Source organism: Neomonachus schauinslandi, chromosome 11, assembly GCF_002201575.2.
Source record: "Neomonachus schauinslandi chromosome 11, ASM220157v2, whole genome shotgun sequence".
NCBI lineage: Eukaryota > Metazoa > Chordata > Mammalia > Carnivora > Phocidae > Neomonachus > Neomonachus schauinslandi.
Window position 1 is genome coordinate 15,354,939 of NC_058413.1, and position 20,814 is coordinate 15,375,752.

Consider the following 20,814-nt stretch of genomic DNA (forward strand, 5'->3'; position numbering starts at 1 on the left):
TTATACTGAAGTGGGGAATTGTGTTCCCAACACCAGAACATCTACCAATGCAAACATAATAGCACAATGACTCTTGTGACTTTTTGTACCTCGGTAAGCACTAAAAGGATTATGTAACTAGAGTTAGTTATTGAGCCAAACGGGGTGAGATCTCCACTGGGGAAGAAGTTATCTACAGGCATCAGAGCTTTTTGTTCCCTTAGGGCTCACCTATCAAGCAGTTAATTCATTCTTTACAATATAAATGTTATATAAAGTTTACCCTATGCCTTAGCTTTTTGCGAAACGCCTTCTTTGAGTGTTTCAAGGACTTTAAAGGGAAATTTGGAACAAACATTAAAAAGAGATCTATAATTCTTCCCTTTTTCTGCCCTTTACTAATACTAGCCGGTTACTAAATCCTTCAAGTTCCTGCTTATACAAAATCCTTTTATATGTGCTACATTTTCATTTCCAAAGAACCACCTTAATCCAGGTCTCATTTCTTATCTGGAAGAGACTCACTTGGTTAGTTACTCTACATTTGAAGATCAGGATATGCCATCCCAAAATAAGCCACTCTGGCATAAAGATTATTTTAAGCTGAGGACATTTGAGATTCAACAGATGTAGAAAGAAACCTTCTTGGGCTTCCCTTATCTGACTAAAAGCAGGAACTTCTGAAAAATGAGGACAGCCATAAATTCCCATTTCAGGTTGGCATCTACTCCCAAGAGATCACAAGTCCCTGCTCTGGGGGAGTTTCAAGGTCAGGAAGAAGATGGAAAGACCATTTGCACCTACCTAAACAAATTTTATCACAAACTTTCTTATCTCCCATTTGTTCTCCTAAAGACTCATTTGTCTTTTCTAAAGAAACTGATTTGTTCTTCCTATAAAAGTCTTTTCTCCAGGGCACCTGGCTAGCTTAGTGGGAGCAGCGTGCAACTCTTGGTCTCATGATCGTGAGTTCGAGCCCCATGTTGGGTAGGGAGTACAATAAATAAATAAATACATACATACAATTTTTTTTTTTTTAAAGCCTTTTCTCGGCTGTGACTAAGGAGGAATGTCAGGGTGAATGGACGGCTCCAGCTCCTGAGTTCACTGCTATTCAGCCTGAAGTCGCAGACTGGTCTGAAGGCGTGCCCTCTGTGCCTATTCAGCAGTTCCCTACTGAAGACTGGAGCGCCCAGCCAGCCACTGAAGACTGGTCTGCAGCTCCCACTGCTCAGGCCACTGAATGGGTAGCAACAACCACTGAGTGGTCTTAAGCTGCTCTTCCACAAAGGCAAACAAAATGGAAATAAGGTTGATGAAAAATAAACAGTTTGTAAAAGTTGGGGGTGGGGAGGAGGAAGTCTTTTCTCCTAGGCCCCTTTCTCTTGCTAAATTAGGCATATAAGTCCAAATTCTAACCACGTAGGTTATTCACCACTGAGTACTCCTATGGTTGCTAGTCTTGTGTCAGTTTAAATTTCAGGCCCCCAAGTACTAAGCGTAAGAATGTATAGGAAAAGTTTTCCTCAACACCTTCTTCTAGGTTACACTGTAAATCTTAGGCACAATGCTGAAAGACTAATGTAAGTAAAGCATTGTATCATTATATTGCTCCTATGCTCCAGAAATTTTGACAAACTCCTAAGTCTGACCTTCAAGATTCCCCATGCAAAGTCATTAGGGGAAATAGGTTAAAATGACTTTGAAAAGGTAATCAGAGGCCTGCTGGCACTTTTAAGAAAGATCTTGGTCACTGAAATTACCAAATAAATGGTGATCCAGAACCAGTATCTAGTCCTTGGATGTACATACTCAAAAAACTAATTTTATTAGTTCAATCAAGGTTTTGAGGACAACTTCAATTACAAGAGACAGTTAATATACCGTAAATCCGATTTATTATTTGAAAAATAAAACTGCTAAGTAGACGGAAAGAGAAGCATCAAGTGATCAACATACTGCCCTTCCTAAAAGGCGGCCACTTTGTGAAAGTAAAATTATTTCAGTTGGTTAAGTAGTTATCATCCCACTATGAGGTTCATATATCTTTCTCTACCTCAGGGGCAAGCAAACTGGAATTCCAACAAGAGTCTAGGGAGGGGTGCCTGGGTGGCTCAGTTGGTTAAGCGTCCAATTCTTTATATCTCAGGGTCCCGGGATCAAGCCACACTGGGTGCGGAGCCTGCTTGGGATTCTCCCTCTCACTCTGCCCCTGTCCCCCAACGCCCTCTCCAAAAAAAAAAAAAAAAAAACCACCTAGAGAGGCTTCTTACCTGACAATGTATTCATTTGGCTTTCTTTTCTTTAGACATTGCAGAACATGGCCCACATTAGTCACTGTCACCAACACATTTTAATTGACTAAAAGCCTGTTTACATTAAGGGTGCAGACGCCCTGATAGGGTGGGTTGTAAGGCAGTGCAACAGCTGCTAGAGGATTGCGCCAAAGTAGGGCTTTGGGTTATCACTTAGTTCAAGTCAAGGCCATTTTACCTCTTAGCATTATAGTGTCTCAATTATGTTGCAAATTCTTCTGCAAACTTTTAAATTTCTTATCCCTCTCCTGATCATATGCTGAATATGTACGTTAATCAGAACTACTTACCACCTTCTTTATTAAATTTTTGCCCTAGGGACATAACCTAATTACTATGTATAATTTCAGATTTACAAAAAATTCTATGTGGTTCCCACCAACATATATTTGATTAAATTTATCAAGTGTTACCTTTTATAAAATGGCTTAACTAGGTCAAAAATATAGTTACAAATCGTAATCCTCCCCCAAAGACTGCTGCCCCCTCAACACCTGTTTTTTTTTTTTTTTTTAAGATCTTTATTTATTTATTTGACAGAGAGACACAGCAAGAGAGGGAACACAAGCAGGGGGAGTGGGGGAGGGAGAAGCAGGCTTCCCCCAGAGCAGGGAGCCCGATGCGGGGCTCAATCCCAGAACCCTGGGATCATGACCTGAGTTGAAGGCAGACGCTTACCGACTGAGCCACCCAGGCGCCCTTCATCAACACCTGTTTTCCCCAGACTCACCACTTAGAGCTTTTCCTCCTGAGAAATAACCTCAATTAAGGCCTTTCTTCAAGACTTACAACATTTAACAAATAACAAAAATTTTTTAGTGGGCTCTGAATAGCAATTTCATGTCAACAACATTCTCTGCACATCATTTTCCTTTTTTTTTTTAGAGAGTGGAGGGAGAGGGAGAGAATCTTAAGCAGGCTCCATGCCCACTGAGGAGCCTGCCATGGGGCTTGATCTCACGACCCTGAGATTATAACCTGAGCCAAAATCAAGAGTCGGACGCTTAACTCACTGAGCCACCCAGTTGCCTCCATCACTTTCATTAATAGAAATTCCTAACAACAAATAACTCTTTAAGGTTCCCAAAGTGTTTAGAACATGTAGAGATTTATACCATACTAAACTATTTTTAAACAAGTATCAAAAATATAATAAATAAGCAAAACGTGTATACACACACACATACACACACACAGAGGAATATGACTCAGCCTTAAAAAGGAAGGAAATTCTGACACATGCTACAACATGGATGAACTCATTAGCTAAGTGAAATAAGCCAGTCACAAAAGGACAAATGCTGTATGATACCATTTATATGAGGTACTTAAGAGTGGTCAAATCATTGCCATAAAGTAATATAGTGGTTGTCAGGAGCTGGGGGAGAAGGAGTTAGTGTTCAACACTATAGAGTTTCAGTTTTACAAGATGAAAAAGTTATGGGGATGGGTGGTGGGGATAGCTGCATAACAATGTAATACCACTGAACTATACACTTAAAAATGGTTAACGTGGTAAATTTTATGTTATTTATATTTTAATGCAACAAGAGAGAACATGCCATTAAATAAATTCTCCCGTTGTTATGTAATGGATGTAGATGATCATCGACATCCAAATACTAGATAGAAGATTCTACATCACTGCTCCAGTGCAAAATATATAATCAACTAAGGGAAAAGCAGACTTAACTGGATAGGCAGGTTCTCTGGATCTTTGACTTACTTTCATACTGAAATGTTAATTTTCACTTAAAAAGCACAGAAATATAAAGGTTATAAATAAAGGCAGAAAAGGGGGCACCTCCGTGGCTCAGTTGGTTAAACATCTGCTTTCGGCTCAGGTCATGATCCCAGGGGCCTGGGACTGAGCCGCGAGTTGGGCTCCCTGCTCAGCAGGGAGTCTGCTTCTCCCTCTCCCTCTGCTTCTGCTCTCTCTCTGCACTTCTCCTGCTTCTGCTCTCTCTCTCAAATAAATAAAATCTTTTTTTTTTTCAAGATTTTATTTATTTATTTGACACACAGAGAGATAGATAACACAAGCAGGGAGAGTGGCAGGCAGAGAAGGAGAAGCAGGCTCCCTGCTGAGCAGGGACCCCCCCCCCCCCATGCGGGACTCTATCCCAGGACCCTGGAATCATGACCTGAGCCGAAGACAGACGCTTAGCCGACTGAGCCACCTAGGCGTCCCTCAAATAAATAAAATCTTAAAGAAAAATTTTAAAAAGTCAGAAAAAGAAATAACAAATGAAAGATATCAACAAAATATTGGGGGGAAAAGTGAAGGTTAAGTATAAAGGATTTCAGGCTTATGTTTATTTCTGCTCACTCCTAAAATATCATTAAAACAAAAAAATGGTGGGGGCGGGGGGAGGGCTTAAAAAGCATAAACGCAGTGACCAGAAGAATGGGCATGGAGATAACAGCATCACAGTTCTGGAAGACAGAAAACAGAAGGAACAGATAATTGAGAAGAGCAGAGCAGAGATGATCAGATAATTGACTGAGCAGAGCAGAGCTGATCCATATCCCAGCCAGCCATGAGAAAACCTTAAACAAAAGCAAGCTCATCTGAACCAAAGAACCCGAGAGGCTAAGGAATGAGAGTTACCAGATCTCTCCTAAAAGTTGAATGGCAGATGGGGCTGAAACAGGAAGATTATTTTATAAAAGTCCACAGAAGAAGCAGACCCCACTCTGAGCCCTACATCCCTTTCATAACCCCACTCAGGGCAACACTGCCCTTCCTAATGTTAGATGACCAGACATTAACTTTTTGGAAACAATGAATCAAAAAACATGCTGGACTTCAATGATCAGGTCTATATGAGGCACTCTGTTCTGAAGAAAAAAGATTCACGGCAGCAGTACTCCAGTTTCGAAGGGGAAACAAATCACTTTATTGATATTATAAAAATCTAATAGAGGGGCGCCTGGGTGGTTCAGTCAGTTAAGCATCTGCCTTCAGCTCAGGTCATGATCTCAGGGTCCTGGGATCGAGCCCCACGTGGGGCTCTCTGCTCAGCAGGGAGTCGGTTTCTCCCTCTGCCTCCCACTTATGCTCGCTCTTTCAAATAAATAAAATCTTAAAAAAAAATCTAACAGAGGGGCGCCTGGGTGGCTCAGTCGTTGAGCCTCTGCCTTCGGCTCAGGTCATGATCCCGGGGTCCTGGGATCGAGCCCCGCGTCGGGCTCCCTGCTCCGCGGGAGGCCTGCTTCTCCCTCTCCCATTCCCCCTGCGTGTGTTCCCTCTCTCGCGGTCTCTGTCAAATAAATAAAATCTTTAAAAAAAAAAAAAAAACCTAACAGAAACAGAAGGAAGAAAAGGGAAATTTGCATAGGTGAGGGCAATAGTAAGCAGTAAAGAGGAATAAGGCAATTATATCAAATCAGGTACTTACAACATCCAACCTCATTAGCGGAAGCCTCGTGGAGACAGGCTGGAGTCCCAATTGAGAGGCATGGGCGGAGCGTCCTCCCCTCAGGTGAGACTTCCAGCTGAAAATCCCCTAAGGGCCGTATTCATAAGGCAAATGACAGGATTTGAAGTTAAACACTTGCTCGCCTACGTGCAGTTTGAAGCGAGCTGAATTCCTGTTACCATGTCTTAACATCTTCAAGGAGCCTGGGCCCTATGCGCTTGCCTCCCCCCCCTGATTCCGTTCTGGGGGACCAGCCCAACCTGGAGCAGGAAGGGATGTGAAGCAAAATTTATAGCGTCCAGACCAGAAGGGCCAATTCTGACCTGGAGGCCAGCTAATGTCAACTAATCAGGCTCCCCTGGTCACTTATCCAGCACAAGTCTCACAAACAACACTCTTTACCCTGTCTGTGTATGTGCAGGTTGGGGTGGTCAGTTATGCAGGACAAATCATAGAAATCTCCATCTATACAATACACACTCCCACTCCCATCTCTGGAGCCTCCTTCTTCGCTTGGCTTGAAAAACACTGGCGGCGATGTTGGAGGCTTTCATCAAATGATTGGAAATCCCTTGGCTGTCCCATTCACATTTGAGCATGAGGCATCAAAAAGACAGCAGAAACTCAGGGTATATGAGTGAGGCTGGTAAATTGGTGGGGCTCAGAGGGTCAAACTACACCCCCCCCCTCCAAACTTGTTCAACTGAAAGAAACCTCGAGTGTCAGTACATAGAGGTTTTGCCCTCTGAGGACACTGAATTTCCCCCAAAGAAGCCTCCAAGAACCCTTGTCCTGCTGGGGACAAGTTTTCAATTCCTTTAGTAAATACCAAGGAGTGTGATTGCTGGGTCATATGGTAAGAGCATGTTGAGTTTTGGGTAGGGGGATGGGTGAAATAGGTGAAGGGGATTAAGAGGGACAGACTTCCAGCTATAAAATAAGTCACAGGAATGAAAAGTACAGCATAGGGAATATAGCCAGTAATACTGTAATAACCTTGTATGTGTATCTCATTTCACTGATTACATATGATGCTAAGTATCTTTTCTTTTTTTTTCTTTTTTTTTTTAAAGATGTATTTATTTATTTGAGAGAGAGAATGAGAGAGAGCACATGAGAGAGGGGAGGGTCAGAGGGTAGAAGCAGACTCCCTGCCGAGCAGGGAGCCCGATGCGGGACTCGATCCCGGGACTCCAGGATCATGACCTGAGCCGAAGGCAGTCGCTTAACCAACTGAGCCACCCAGGCGCCCGCTAAGTATCTTTTCATATGATTCTTTGCCATCTGTGTATCTTTGGTGAGGTGTCTGTTAAGGTCTTTGGTCCATTTTTTAATGGGGTTGTGTGTTTTAAGAGTTCTCTGTATATTTTGGATAAGTCTTTCATCAGATGTGTGTTTTTTGCAAATATTTTCTTCCAGTCTGTGGCTTGTCTCCTAATTCTCTTGAAAACTTTAGGTTTTTTGAAAAGCAATTTATATATGGAACTAATCTAATATTGAAAAGTTAACACTTCCATGATTTATTTTAGGATATTATTAACCAAATTCAGTTGTTTTGAGTAACAACTCCTGGCATATTAACAATATTGCTTTCATATTTATATAATGCTTATTTCTATTCATGCAAAGTACAAAATAGTAACCTCAAAAACTATTAAAGAGATTCTAGGATATTTTGCCTACAATTAAAAAAATTACTGACAGATGCTCAGCACAAACGTTATTTTCAAGATTGATAAGAATTTAATGCTGTACCTATCAACCACTTTTAGATTTCTTTTAAGAGAGAGAGAAAGTGCACATGCACCAGAGAGAGAGGGGGATGGGGGAGGGGCAGAGGGAGAGGAAGAGGAAGAGAGAATCTTAAGCAGGCTCCATGCCCAGCCCAGAAAGGACTGGGGCTCAATCTCATGACCCTGAGATTATGACCTGAGCCAAAATCAAGAGTCAGATGCTCAACCGACTGAGCTCCCCAGGTGCCCCTCCATAAAGCACTTTTAAACTCATGTTTATCATGCACGAATATGAGGTCTGGGGAGCACCGAAATTAAAACTCACAATTTTATATTTACTTTTCCAGCTAACAATGGAAGAGCAGAGACAATCTTTTCTTGCCATTTTTTCTACAGCAAGGATTTTCACATTTTCCCCAACACTGGTTTCAGAGGCAGATGTACAATAAATGGGGGAAGATTAATAGTTCTTTTTTTTTTTAATGAGGTGAATTAGATGTTTTGTTCTTGTTTTTTTTGAAGATTTTATTTATTTATTTGACAGAGAGAGACATAGCAAGAGCACGAACACAAGCACAGGGAGTGGGAGAGGGAGAAGCAGGCTTCCCATTGAGCAGGGAGCCAGATGCGGAACTCGATCCCAGGACCCTGGGATCATGACCTGAGCTGAAGGCAGACGCTTAATGACTGAGCCACCCAGGTGCCCCAGATTAATACTTCTTCACAGTAGTCAAGTATTAAGTGTATAAGGAATAACAAAATTATAAAAACCACCAGTGGGGGGGGGAAATCACCAGTAGATGATAACCACTGTGTGACAGTTTGCTGGCAAATGGGATATTTACACCATCTTCCCGCAGATTACTATTAATTACAGAGAAGTCTGGTAGATCCAATCTTAACAAAATAATGAAAAGAAACATACCAATAATTTAAAAATTGACATTACATTCCTCTTGATGTGATGTAGTAAGACAGACGTATCACTTATGTAGCTTTCCTCCTAAAACAGTATAACTGAATCCAACCAGGAGGAAGCAATTAGATGAGGTTAAATTAAAAGACAGGGCATTTTAGGGGCACCTGGGTGGCTCAGCCAGTTAACTGTCTGCCTTCGGCTCAGGTCATGATCTCAGGGTCCTGGAATCAAGCCCCACATCGAGTTCCCTGCTCAGCAGGGAGTCTGCTTCTCCCTCTCCCTCTGTTCTCTCTCAAATAAATAAATAAAATCTTAAAAAAAAAAAAGGGGCACTGGGCGCCTGGGTGGCTCAGTTGGTTAAGCGACTGCCTTCGGCTCAGGTCATGATCCTGGAGTCCCGGGATCGAGTCCCGCATCGGGCTCCCTGCTCGGCAGGGAGTCTGCTTCTCCGTCTGCCCCTCCCCCCTCTCATGTGCTCTCTCTCATTCTCTCTCTGAAATAAATAAATAAAATCTTTAAAAAAAAAAGGGGGGGGGCATTTACAAAATAATTGGCTTGTAGTGTTCAATAATGTCAATCTTATGAAAGAGCCCCCCCCAAAAAAGGCTGAAAAATTGTTTTAGAATAAAGGCAATTAAAGAGGTATGACAACTAAATGCAATGCTTGAGCATGGACTTTTATTTCATTTTTCTTAAAGATTTTATTTATTTATTTGACAGACAGAGACATAGCAAGAGAGGGAACACAAGCAGGAGGAGTGGGAGAGGGAGAAGAAGCAGGCTTCCTGCCAAGCAGGGAGCCCGATGTGGGGCTCAATCCCAGGACCCTGGGACCACGACCTGAGCCAAAGGCAGACGCTTAACGACTGAGCCACCCAGGCGCCCCGATCATGGACTTTTAAAGATTTTTTTTTTTTAAAGATTTTATTTATTTATTTGAGAGAGAGAGAATGAGAGACAGAGAGCATGAGAGGGAGGAGGGTCAGAAGGAGAAGCAGACTCCCTGCCGAGCAGGGAGCCCGATGCGGGACTCGATCCCGGGACTCCAGGATCATGACCTGAGCCGAAGGCAGTCGCTTAACCAACTGAGCCACCCAGGTGCCCAAAGATTTTTATTTATTTATTTGAGAGAGAGAGAGAGCGCAAGTGAGCACAAGCCTGCACAAGGCGGGGAGGGGCAGAGGGAGAGAGAATCTCAAGCCGACTCCACGCTGAGTGTGAAGCCTGATGCAGGGCTTGATCTAAAGACCCGAAGATCATGACCTGAGCTGAAGTTAAGAGTGGGTCGCTTAATTGACTGAGTCACCCAGGTGCCCCCATCATAGACTTCTAAGAAGTTTTCTATAAGGGAACCTGACTGGCTTAGTTGGCAGAGCATGCAACTCTTGATCTCAGGGTTTTTGGTTCAAGCCCCACATTGGGTGTAGAGATTACTTAAAAATACAATCTAAAATAAATAAATAAAGGGCGCCTGGGTGGCTCAGTCGTTAAGCGTCTGCCTTCGGCTCGGGTCGTGATCCCAGGGTCCTGGGATCGAGTCCTACATCGGGCTCCCTGCTCGGCAGGAAGCCTGCTTCTCGCTCTCCCACTCCCCCTGCTTGTGTTCCTGCTCTCGCTATCTCTCTCTGTCAAATAAATAAATAAAATCTTAAAATAAATAAATAAATTAAATTAAATTAAATAAATAAAATCTGAAAAAAGAAGTTGCTATAAAGAACAGAATTGAAACAATTGGTAACATTTGGTACTGACTATATACTCAGTAACACTTGGTAATGAATGTATACTAGGCATACTAGTAACTGTACACTAATGTTAAATTTCCTGAATTTGATACAATTACACTTTGGTCAATGCTCTTGTTCTTAGAAATACACGTAACTTTTCTCAAGGGCCCAGCAAAAAAAAAAAGGGAAAGGGAAAAAAGAAATTATATATTATTATGTTATATAGCATATGACACACAGAGACATATACTGTATGACAAAGCAATGCGGTAAAGCATGAACAATGTGTGAATCTAGGTGAAGAGTATATGAGAGTACATGGTAAAATTCTTAACAATTTTTCTGTAGATCTGATGGTTTTCAAAAAAATTTTTTTAATTAACAAACAAAATCAATTCTCATCAAATGATCTGTAACAGGGTAGAAAACTTAACTTGCACCCCGCATAAAATTTTCTAAAACTAGGTCTATCTCCTTGTAAACCTATTTCAAATACAGTTTTTCAAACATCTGAATGACTGCTCTGGCTGTACTTACAAACTCCGTCACAGAAAATCCTTGCCTTATCATGATCCCAGGGTCCTGGGATCGAGTCCCGCAACGGACTCCCTGCTCAGCGGGAAGCCTGCTTCTCCCTCTCCCAGTCCCCCTGCTTGTGTTCCCTCTCTCGCTGTCTCTCTCTCTCTGTCAAATGAATAAATAAAATCTTAAAAAAAAAAAAAAATCCTTGCCTTGGAGTAAAGTAGACAAAGACTTCAATGCACTGTGTCATGATACACAGGAGTCATTCTCTGAGGGGGACATCCAACAAAGTGGACTGAACTGATGTTGTTAGTCTTCCCTCCTGCTACAAGCACATAAAAATGCAGATAAATTATGACAATAAAAAGTTGTGACCTACAACTGAACAAGAAATATTGAGAAAGCCCAGGCTCCAGAAAAGGTAAGTCAATGCCATAGATGTAAGGGAAAAACTGATGCCAGGGAGCTGAGGTCTATGGGAAGCAAGGTCAGGTCAGGTGGTTCTTTTTTTTTTTTTTTTTTTTTGAAGTAGGCTCCACGCCCAATGTGGGGCTTGAACTCACAACCCTGAGATCAAGAGTCACACTCTCTGACTGAGCCAGCCAGGCGCCCCCAAGGTCAGGTTCTCCTAATGAATATATGAGAACAAGCATGGGGGTGGGAGATAGTACCTCAGTCTTACAGGCAGGTAGAAACCCAGTGCTTTGCACAAAACTGCAGAGCCAAGTGCTCCTTGATCACAGAGGCCAGAAGAACCCTAGAAAAGTAATAAAGAGGTTTGTCATCCTATCATGGCAAGGTTGGGAGGTGGGAAAATCACTCTCAAAACTTCAAAAACATTAAGTCAGTAAAGTACCTAGACATAAGATCCAAAATTACATTACCTACATTCAGGATAAGGAAATAAAAAGCCAAGAAATTAATCTAAAAACTGGTCCCAGAACCATTGTAATCCCTAGAAACAGGCAGAAGCAAGCCTGAAACAGCGCTGGGAGAAGCTTTCAACAACCTTGGGTTATCAAGAGCCTGCTGACAGGCCATACTCACAACCCTTCCTCCCAACTTCTAGCTAGATGAATTCATAATTTAAAAATTTACAGACTGAAGGCACCTGGCTGGCTCAGTCAGAAGAGCATGCAATTCTTGATCTTGGGGTTGGGGGTAGAGATCACTAAAAAAATTAACCAAACTTTAAAAAAAAATTAAAAAATAAAAACTTACAGACTGCACATAGAAATAAAACATCAAAAAATGCAAAAGAACAAGACAATATGAGAGACTACACATCTGAGATAAGAATAGGCAAGTTGAAAGAAAATGTTTACTTGTGAACATGGCAAACATATAAAAGAGAAAGTTTATGGGATCTACAAAATGCTAAGGCCCAAATCATCAGGAGTCAGTGTAGGCACAAGAGAAACACAGTTGTAGGGCACCTGGGTGGCTCAGTTGGTTGGGCAACTACCTTCGGCTCAGGTCATGATCCTGGAGTCCCTGGATCGAGTCCCGCATCGGGCTCCCTGCTCGGCGGGGAGCCTGCTTCTCCCTCTGACCCTCCCCCCTCTCATGTGCTCTCTCTCTCTCATTCTCTCTGTCTCAAATAAATAAATAAAATCTTTAAAAAAAAAAAAAAGAGAAACACAGTTGTAAAGATCTGAGTATAAGGTAGCAAGGAAAGGTAGTTTTGAAAACTACAGAGTGTACAGGATTGGGACTGGAGAATAGCTTGGAAGGAAGGGGACAAAGACCTAGAGCTTTTGAACTGCAGACGGAGGGGTGATTTAGGATTTTTTTTTTAATCGTTTTATATAGTTTTTCTTAAAAATTGATATACAATTCACATATCATAAAAGTCACCATTTTAAAGTGTACAGATTTTTGCTTTTTAGTACATTCACAAAGATGCACAACCATCGCATTTTCTTTACACTAAAATGGAATTTCACATCTGTTATCAGTCACTCCCCAATTCTCCCTCCTTCTAGTACCTGGCCACCACTAATATTATGATTTGTAGCTACGGACTTGCTTATTCTGGACATTTCCTATAAAGGAAATTATATAATATGTGGTCTTTTTGTGATTTGTTTCTTTCACTAAGCATAAGGTTTTCAAGGTTCAATCTGTGTTGTAGAAGGTCTCAGTACTTCATTCCTTTTTATGGCTGAATAATATTCCATTGTATGGCTACACCAAATTTTGTTTACTGATTCATCAGTTGACGAACATTTGAGCGATCTCCGCTTTTTGGCCATTATAAATAATACTGCTAAGAACATCACGTACAAGTTTTTGTGTTAACATATGTTCTCAATTCTTTATATATACCTACAAAGGGAATTACTGGGTCATATGGTAATTCAACATTTAACTTTTTGAGAAACTGCCAAACTGTCTTCCAAAGCAGCCATACCATTTTACATTAGGTAATGGGTTGAATTTTAAGATTAGCACACAAAATGAGGACAAAAGGGACAGAGATGACAGATATTATTATAGGTCTTTCTTCCTTTCCTTTTTCTCCAAGTATTTCCTTGTTCTTCACAGTCCATCTCTGTTCCTCCTTTCCATTTTTATCCATAATAGCCCAGATAAATATGCTATTGCTGTATTAATTTTTTTTAATTTACAAAAACAGTGGATACTTTTTCTCTCAGAAAACAATTAAATGTAGTTGTAATTTGTATGATTTCAAAATAACTTTTTTAAAGTTTTTATTATGAAAAATTTTAAACATCACTCATCTTCAACAATGTGGGATAAGGTCTGTCTTTGCCTCTGTAGAAACACATGTAATTTCTCTCTGGAAGAAAATAATGTCACCCTAGCCTCCAAATTATCTCTACAATTTTTTATATACACTAGCTGGCACATATTAAAATAAACTGGGCATTCATGGAGATAAAATCCAAATGACCCAAATCTAACATATACAACAGACATTAGAAGTATGTTAAAAATCAGACACATTCTTAAAAATTACTATGCTTAGGGGCGCCTGGGTGGCTCAGTCATTAAGCATCTGCCTTTGGCTCAGGTCATGATCTCAGGCTCCTGGGATCGAGCCCCGCATCGGGTTCCCTGCTCGGCGGGAAGCCTGCTTCTCCCATCTCCCACTCCCCCTGCTTGTGTTCCCTCTCTCTCTGTGCCTCTCTCTGTCAAATAAATAAATAAAATCTTAAAAAAAAAATTACTATGTTTAATATGTTCAATTAAATAAAGCACAAAATTGAGGATTTGCACAGAGAACTAAACACTGCAAAAAGAACCAAGTAGAAATTCTAGAACTAAAAAACAAAACACTAAATTAAGAACTCAATGGTTGGGCGCCTGGGTGGCTCAGTTGGTTAAGTGACTGCCTTCGGCTCAGGTCATGATCCCGGAGTCCTGGGATCGAGTCCCACATTGGGCTCCCAGCTCAGTGGGGAGCCTGCTTCTCCCTCTGACCCTATGCCCTCTCATGCTGTTTCTCTCTCTCTCTCTCTCAAATAAATAAATAAAATCTTTATAAAAAAAAAAAAAGAACTCAATGGTTGAGTCTAACATCAGATTAGACCAGCAGAAGATAGAAACAGTGAACGTGAATACAGGCCAAAAAAAAGTATCAGGAATGAAGTACAGAAAGGCAAAAGGACGGAAAATAAAGAACAGTGTATGAAAGACACAAAGTGACCATGTACTCTCGGGATACTTTTGAGAGTTAAAGGGCATGATTTAAGGTATTTAATCATACCATGACAACAGGTACAAAATGAGACATGTGGTTACCTGAGACATGGGGGAACACAGGGAAAGGTCTAACATATGTGTAAGTGGAGTCTCAGAGGAAGAGGAGAAAGAATAGGGGAGAAGCAAAATTAGGAAATACATAACTGAGAATTTTCATGTAAAGGGGTAAAGAAAAATAAAGTGGGTAAGTATGGTCTGGCCAGATTATTAGGCAGTCATGAAAGTGAGCAAAAGAGGCTCTAAAAGATTAGTAGGGAGTCAATGCAGATTCTTCTTTGGGTAAGATTTAGGGACATTAATTTGAATACAGAGAGGGGAGGGTAAAGTAAAGGGACAAGAAACAGAGAGACCAGCTAGGAAGCTACTTTAGCAATCCAGACGGGGAGTTGCTGATACACTAGATTTAAGGTGACACAGACAACAAAGAAGAAAAAGGCAAATAATTTCAAAGAAACAACTGAATAATTTGGCAAGAGATTATATAAAAATGACTCCAGATCATATCTCTAGTCCTTAAAACTGGGAAAATTTAGGGGTGCCTGGGCAGCTCGGTCGGTTAAGTGTCTGACTCTTAATTTTGGCTCAGGTCTTGATCTCAGGGTTGTGAGTTCAAACCCCTCATTGGGGGTGCCTGGGTGGCTCAGTCGCTAAGCATCTGCCTTCGGCTCAGGTCATGATCCCAGGGTCCTGGGATCGAGTCCCACATCGGGCTCCCTCCTCAAGGGGAAGCCTGCTTCACCCTTTCCCACTTCCGCTGCTTGTGTTCCTGCTCTCGCTATCTCTGTCTCTGTCAAATAAATAAATAAAAATCTTAAAAAAAACCAAAAAAACCCTCATTGGGCTCCACCCTGGGAATGGAGTCTACTAAAAACAAAACAAAACAAAACTGGGAAAAGTTAACTAAAGTTTACTAAAAAAATAATCTGTTTTCCAGGGTTTTTTTCTTTTTAAGATTTTATTTATTTAAGATAGAGAGAGCACGCATGTGCGCACACACAAGCGGGGGGGGAGGGGCGGAGGGAGAGGGAGAAGCAGACTCCCCACTGAGCAGGGAGCCCGACATGAGGCTCGATCCCAGTACCCTGGGATCATGACCTGAGCTGAAGACAGTTGCTGAACTGACTGAGCCACCCAGGCGTCCCTGTTTTCCAGTTTTTAACATAAGAGTTTTTAAATGTTTTAGATTCAGAATGAAAAGCTCAATATGGCAAATCAATAACATTTAAGAAAAAATAGTTAAGTACAAGTTCAAGTACAAACAGACAAAACATTAATTTCCCCACTTTCTAGGCGTTAGAGTTATTATTAAATTGTAGAGATCCTCGGGGCGCCTGAGTGGCTCAGTTGTTAAGCGCCTGCCTTCGGCTCAGGTCATGATCCCAGGGTCCTGGGATCGAGCCCCGCATCAGGCTCCCTGCTCCGCGGGAAGCCTGCTTCTCCCTCTCCCACTCCCTCTTGCTTGTGTTCCCTCTTTCGCTGTGTCTCTCTCTGTCAAATAAATAAATAAAATCTTTAAAAAAAAAAAATTGTAGAGATCCTCTTTCCTATTGAGAAAGTTCTTTGTAGACAAATGAAGAACAGAACAGAAAGGTTTAAACAACTGAAATAGTCTTCCTGCCTAAGAGTTACAAAGAAGTTTGAAAATAAAGAAATAAGCATAGAATACTCAGCTTAAAAAAAAAAAAAAGAGGAAGAGGAAAGAAAGAAAAGAAAAAGAGCAGAAGTAGCAATATTTTGGGGTGCCTGGGTGGCTCAGTCATTAAGCGTCTGCCTTCACCTCGGGTCATGATCCCAGGGTCCTGGGATCGAGCCCCGCAGTGTGCTCCGGGCTCCTCGGGAAGCCTGCTTGTGTTCCCTCTCTCACTGTGTCTCTCTCAGTCAAATAAATAAATAAAAATCTTAAAAAAAAAAAAGGTAGTATTATTTATAGCAGGATTCTAGGCCAAAAGTTATGAAATGAGATTAAAAGGGATACTGAGTAATGACAAAATACTCTCAGAAAATATAACAGCCATAAACCTTCATATATAAGTAATATAGCAATAAAATACATAAAGCAAAAATTCCTAGAGATACTAGGAGACCTTGATCAAACCAAAACTATAACCTGAAGATTCAACATACCTCTTTGACAGCTCAAGTAGATATAAACAAAAATACAGAGGATCTGAATAATAAAACCAAGTCTCTATATATGTAATGGTATACATGGCAAGTCATCCAATCTTTCTATACCTCAGATTCCTTTCTTATAAAATGTCGGTAAGTAATACCTACCTCATAATGTTGTGGTGAGGATTAAATGAGATAGTTCCTGTAAAGAGCACTCGCTATATATGAGACCCTCAATAAAGGTCTTGTTATTTACAGTTCAAGGAATGTAATAAATTAATCATACTCTTGACTGTTAAAAAAAATTTCCAAGATGCTTTTGCCCATAATCCAATAAACTAGAAATACACAACAAAAAGTTAACCATGTATAAACTAAGAAGCTTTTTATAATAAAAAATGAAATAAAAACCAAAGTTATAATTACTTAGAAATTAACAAAATGGAGAGTATCTGACAACAAAAAAAAATGACATACAGCAAAAGGAGCATTCAGAAGAAAATGTATAGCTCTAAATGACTTTATAATTTAAAAACTTAAGTATTCAATTTAAGAAACCATAAGTAAAACAAACGGAAAGAAAACGGGAGGTGGGAATAAAGATAAAGCCATGCTTAATTAACTATTTATTCCAAAGAATAAATAAGGCCAAATATCTGGTCTCTTGAAAATTCCAACAGAAATAGATTCAGGAGTAAAAACACCCTTAAACTTATAATTAAAAGAGGACATCTAAATCTCAGTATTTCTCAGTATTATCTCTTTCCTAATGACTTAATAGTTGTGGGCAATACAGAAGGAATTGGAGGGGGCGGGGAACAGACAAACCTTAAGACTGGAGAGAATATAAAAGGATTTTTAACTCCGTATTTCTTTCACATTTGTGGGAATCAAAAGTCAAAAGTGAAAGCAGCATTTTCCAAAATGACAGTATTAAGTTAGAACTTCTATAAATTCTTTATTTACCTTTATTTTACTAAGAAGATACTACTGACCGACAGTCAACTGTTCATGTTAACTGAGTTGTTTTTGTAAGTAGTGGTTCCCTTCTCTTGTAACCAACGACATATGGGGGACACCATGAGGGCAAAACAAGTTTCCTGTGCCACCTACACTGGCATTTAGAGGATTTCTTTTCTTTAAATTTTATTTATCTATATGACAGAGAGAGACACAGCGAGAGAAGGAACACAAGCAGGGGGAGCGAGAGAGGGAGAAGCAGGCTTCCTGCTGAGCAGGGAGCCTGATGCGGGGCTCGATGCGGGGCTCGATGCGGGGCTCGATGCGGGGCTCGATCCCAGGACCTCACGACCTGAGCTGAAGGCAGACGCTTAACAACTGAGCCACCCAGGCACCCCTAGAGGATTTCTCTAATAAACTGGCCCACAGTTTACTCTACAGTTAAAAACAACTATTTAGGGATTTAAAAACCTATTTAAAAGATTTAAAACGGATTTTACATTCCTGAAGGATTTAAAATCCTTTTAAGATTTAAAACCCAAACTGTAAGAAAAGTTTGTTGATGGTCCATGGGTAGAGAGGCCTAGATAGCCTCCTTTGCATTCTTCCTGGCTGTATGCCCTTATCGTATCAAGGACTACTTACAGTTTTTATTGGTCTCCACAATTTGAGAGGAAGCAAGGACCAGCAACCCATGCACCCTCTCTATTAAACCCATGCATGAAAAAATTGTTCCTTACTCAGCTCAACACCCCAAATTGGCTTCCAAATCATCCACATATAAAATCTAAGTAATCTTTATTCAAGAATTAACTTTTAGAGCGCCTGAGTGGCTCAGCTGGTTAAGCGACTGCCTTCGGCTCAAGTCATGGTCCCGGCCAGAGTCCTGGGATCGAGTCCCACATCGGGCTCCCGGCTCAGCAGGGAGCCTGCTTCTCCCTCTGACCCTCTCCCCTCTCGTGTTGTTTCTCTCTCTCTCTCTCTCTCTCTCTCTCAAATAAATAAATAAATAAATAAAATCTTTAAAAAGAAAAAAGAATTAACTTTTAGGGGAAAAAAAAAAAACTTTTAGTAAAGTATTTGAAGACTCTCAAGTCAACATACAAGCCATTAAAAAATAAAATACGGGCGCCTGGGTGGCTCAGTCGGTTAAGCGACTGCCTTCGGCTCAGGTCGTGATCCCAGGGTCCTGGGATAGAGCCCCACATCAGGCTCCCTGCTCCGCGGGGAGCCTGCTTCTCCCTCTCTCACTCCCCCTGCTTATGTTCCCTCTCTCGCTGTGTCTCTCTCTGTCAAATAAATAAATAAAATCTTTAAAAAAACAAAACAAAAACGAAAAAGAAGTTGAATAATAAAGGGTCAAAACCGAGGAATTTTTTTAGGTTACTCTTCATTTTCTAATCTAAGCAGCATTCCAACCAGTGTTATGAATATAATTATTCATCTCTTCCATAATACAGTAAAAACTGTTTTAGAAGGAAAAGAAATATTTAAAACTTAAGTTTCAGGGGCACCTGGATGGTGCAGTCGGTTAAGTGCGGGACCCTTGGTTTCTGCTCAGATCTGATCTCAGGGTTATGAGATCAAGCCCCAAGTCTCCCAGTGCTCAGCGCCTAGTCGGCTTGGGACTCTTCTCCCTCTGTTCCTTCCCACTGCAAGCGCACGCACTCTCGTGCTCTCTCTCTCTCAAATAAATAAATAAACAAATCTTTAAAAATGAAATTTCTGGTGTTTTAGGTATTGCTAAGATTAAATAACTTCTCTCCAGATAACGATTCCAAAACAAACCTTTCACTCCCACTTGAGCAAAATATAAATGCAGAATATTGGGAATGCACCTTATCGAGTGGGTACTTTTTCTGAATAGTCAAAATTATCTTTGAAAAATCACTCACACAGTATGACTTGGGTCTCTGAAAGCTCAAAAGTTAGTATCTTCTTTTTGCATTTAGGCTATGGGCACCCTGCTCTGAGTCATGGAGGTCATATAAGCTAATACAGTTAAATCAGGGTGGATGGGGGCAGGACAGACAATAGAAAAGATTTCTTGCCTCCACCTCCATACAGCATAATTCCATTATGCATATATGGTAGGACTTCACTGTGTCCAGCTGATTCTTAGTCCTTAAATAAAACAATATAATATGGAGTGTTTAGGGGCTCAAGATCTGCAGTTTTTGATGCAATTTTTTAAATTCAATTTTAGGGCGCCTGAGTGGCTCAGTCGTTAAGCGTCTGCCTTCGGCTCAGGTCATTATCCCAGGGTCCTGGGATCGAGTCCCACATTGGGCTCCCTGCTCGGCAGGAAGCCTGCTTCTTCCTCTCCCACTCTCCCTGCTTGTGTTCCTGGTCTCACTATCTCTGTCAAATAAATAAAATCTTAAAAAAAAAAAATTCAATTTTAATAACCACTCTTAAGGGAAAAAATACAAATACACAATAAGAACTGTTAAGTCTAATGGAAAACCCAGTGTTTTGCAATTTTTATGAAATGTGAATCTCAAAAGTTGCCATAGCCTTAACCTTATACCCAAAAGGGTACAATCTGAAAACAGTGCATGAATTAACTGCATTTATCTTATTATACGAATCAGTACATTTGACACTTGCTTCAGCACTTATTCATCATCCACTGTGCATTAAAAATATTAACTCAGGATTCCATTTCACAAGTATTTCTGCTCAGCTGAAAAATGGAGTTGAAAACAAAATTTGTAATTTAGCTGGGGCCACAACAGCCACATATAAAAAGGATTAACATTAATAAAACACCGGAAAACCTAGAAATTAATTTAGTGTAAAGAAAGGATCTGTTTTTATTATTGCACATCTCCTACTGAAAGTGTTCAATAAATTCTACCATCTTAGGAGATGAGTTTTAAACTAAGTATAATGATCCAGCTCTCTCTCTCTCTCTCTGAAGGGAAAATACTAAAAGTGAAATGCTACAATCAATTGACAAGGCAAACTGAGAACTGACTTGGAAAGTGAAAACGGAGATGGGTTAGTGATGAACCCAAAAAGGTGTTTAGCCACTTACCCAGAGATTTATTAAATGAGAATGGATCGCCGGTTTCCACAGGTCGTTCCACTGCCAGTAAGAAGATAGTCGTGAACCTTGGGTCCCTTTTTTCACTAGTCAACAGTCACCCTCACCTACACGCGGAGTACATATTTGGCACTCAGCAAGTTTTTTGTTTGTTTTTCCAACAAATCTTGATTGAATGAAAACCTACCTCACTCATACTGGTACCAACCCCGGAGTTAAGGTCCCACAAATTCCAAAAAGCCTTACAAATAACCCAAAAAGCTGAGAAAGTAGAGACGAAAGCTTTGTGGATTTCTGTTAAGACTAAGAGCCATCGAGGGCCAACGGGGCCTACATCAACCCGACTT

The 20,814-nt window shown here is 40.7% G+C and overlaps 1 protein-coding gene across 3 annotated transcripts in view; it reads right to left on the reverse strand.

The window, feature by feature from the left end:
- ATG13 (autophagy related 13) overlaps positions 1 to 20,814 on the reverse strand; it is a 55,410-nt gene that overhangs the window by 34,115 nt on the left and 481 nt on the right. For all 3 annotated transcript variants that reach the window (XM_044919141.1, XM_021685416.2, XM_021685410.1), the window contains exons 2-3: positions 20,459 to 20,574; positions 5,696 to 5,803 (exon numbers count right to left, since the gene is read on the reverse strand). The gene's annotated coding sequence lies outside the window, so the exon portion shown is untranslated. The remainder of the gene's footprint in view (positions 1 to 5,695; positions 5,804 to 20,458; positions 20,575 to 20,814) is intronic.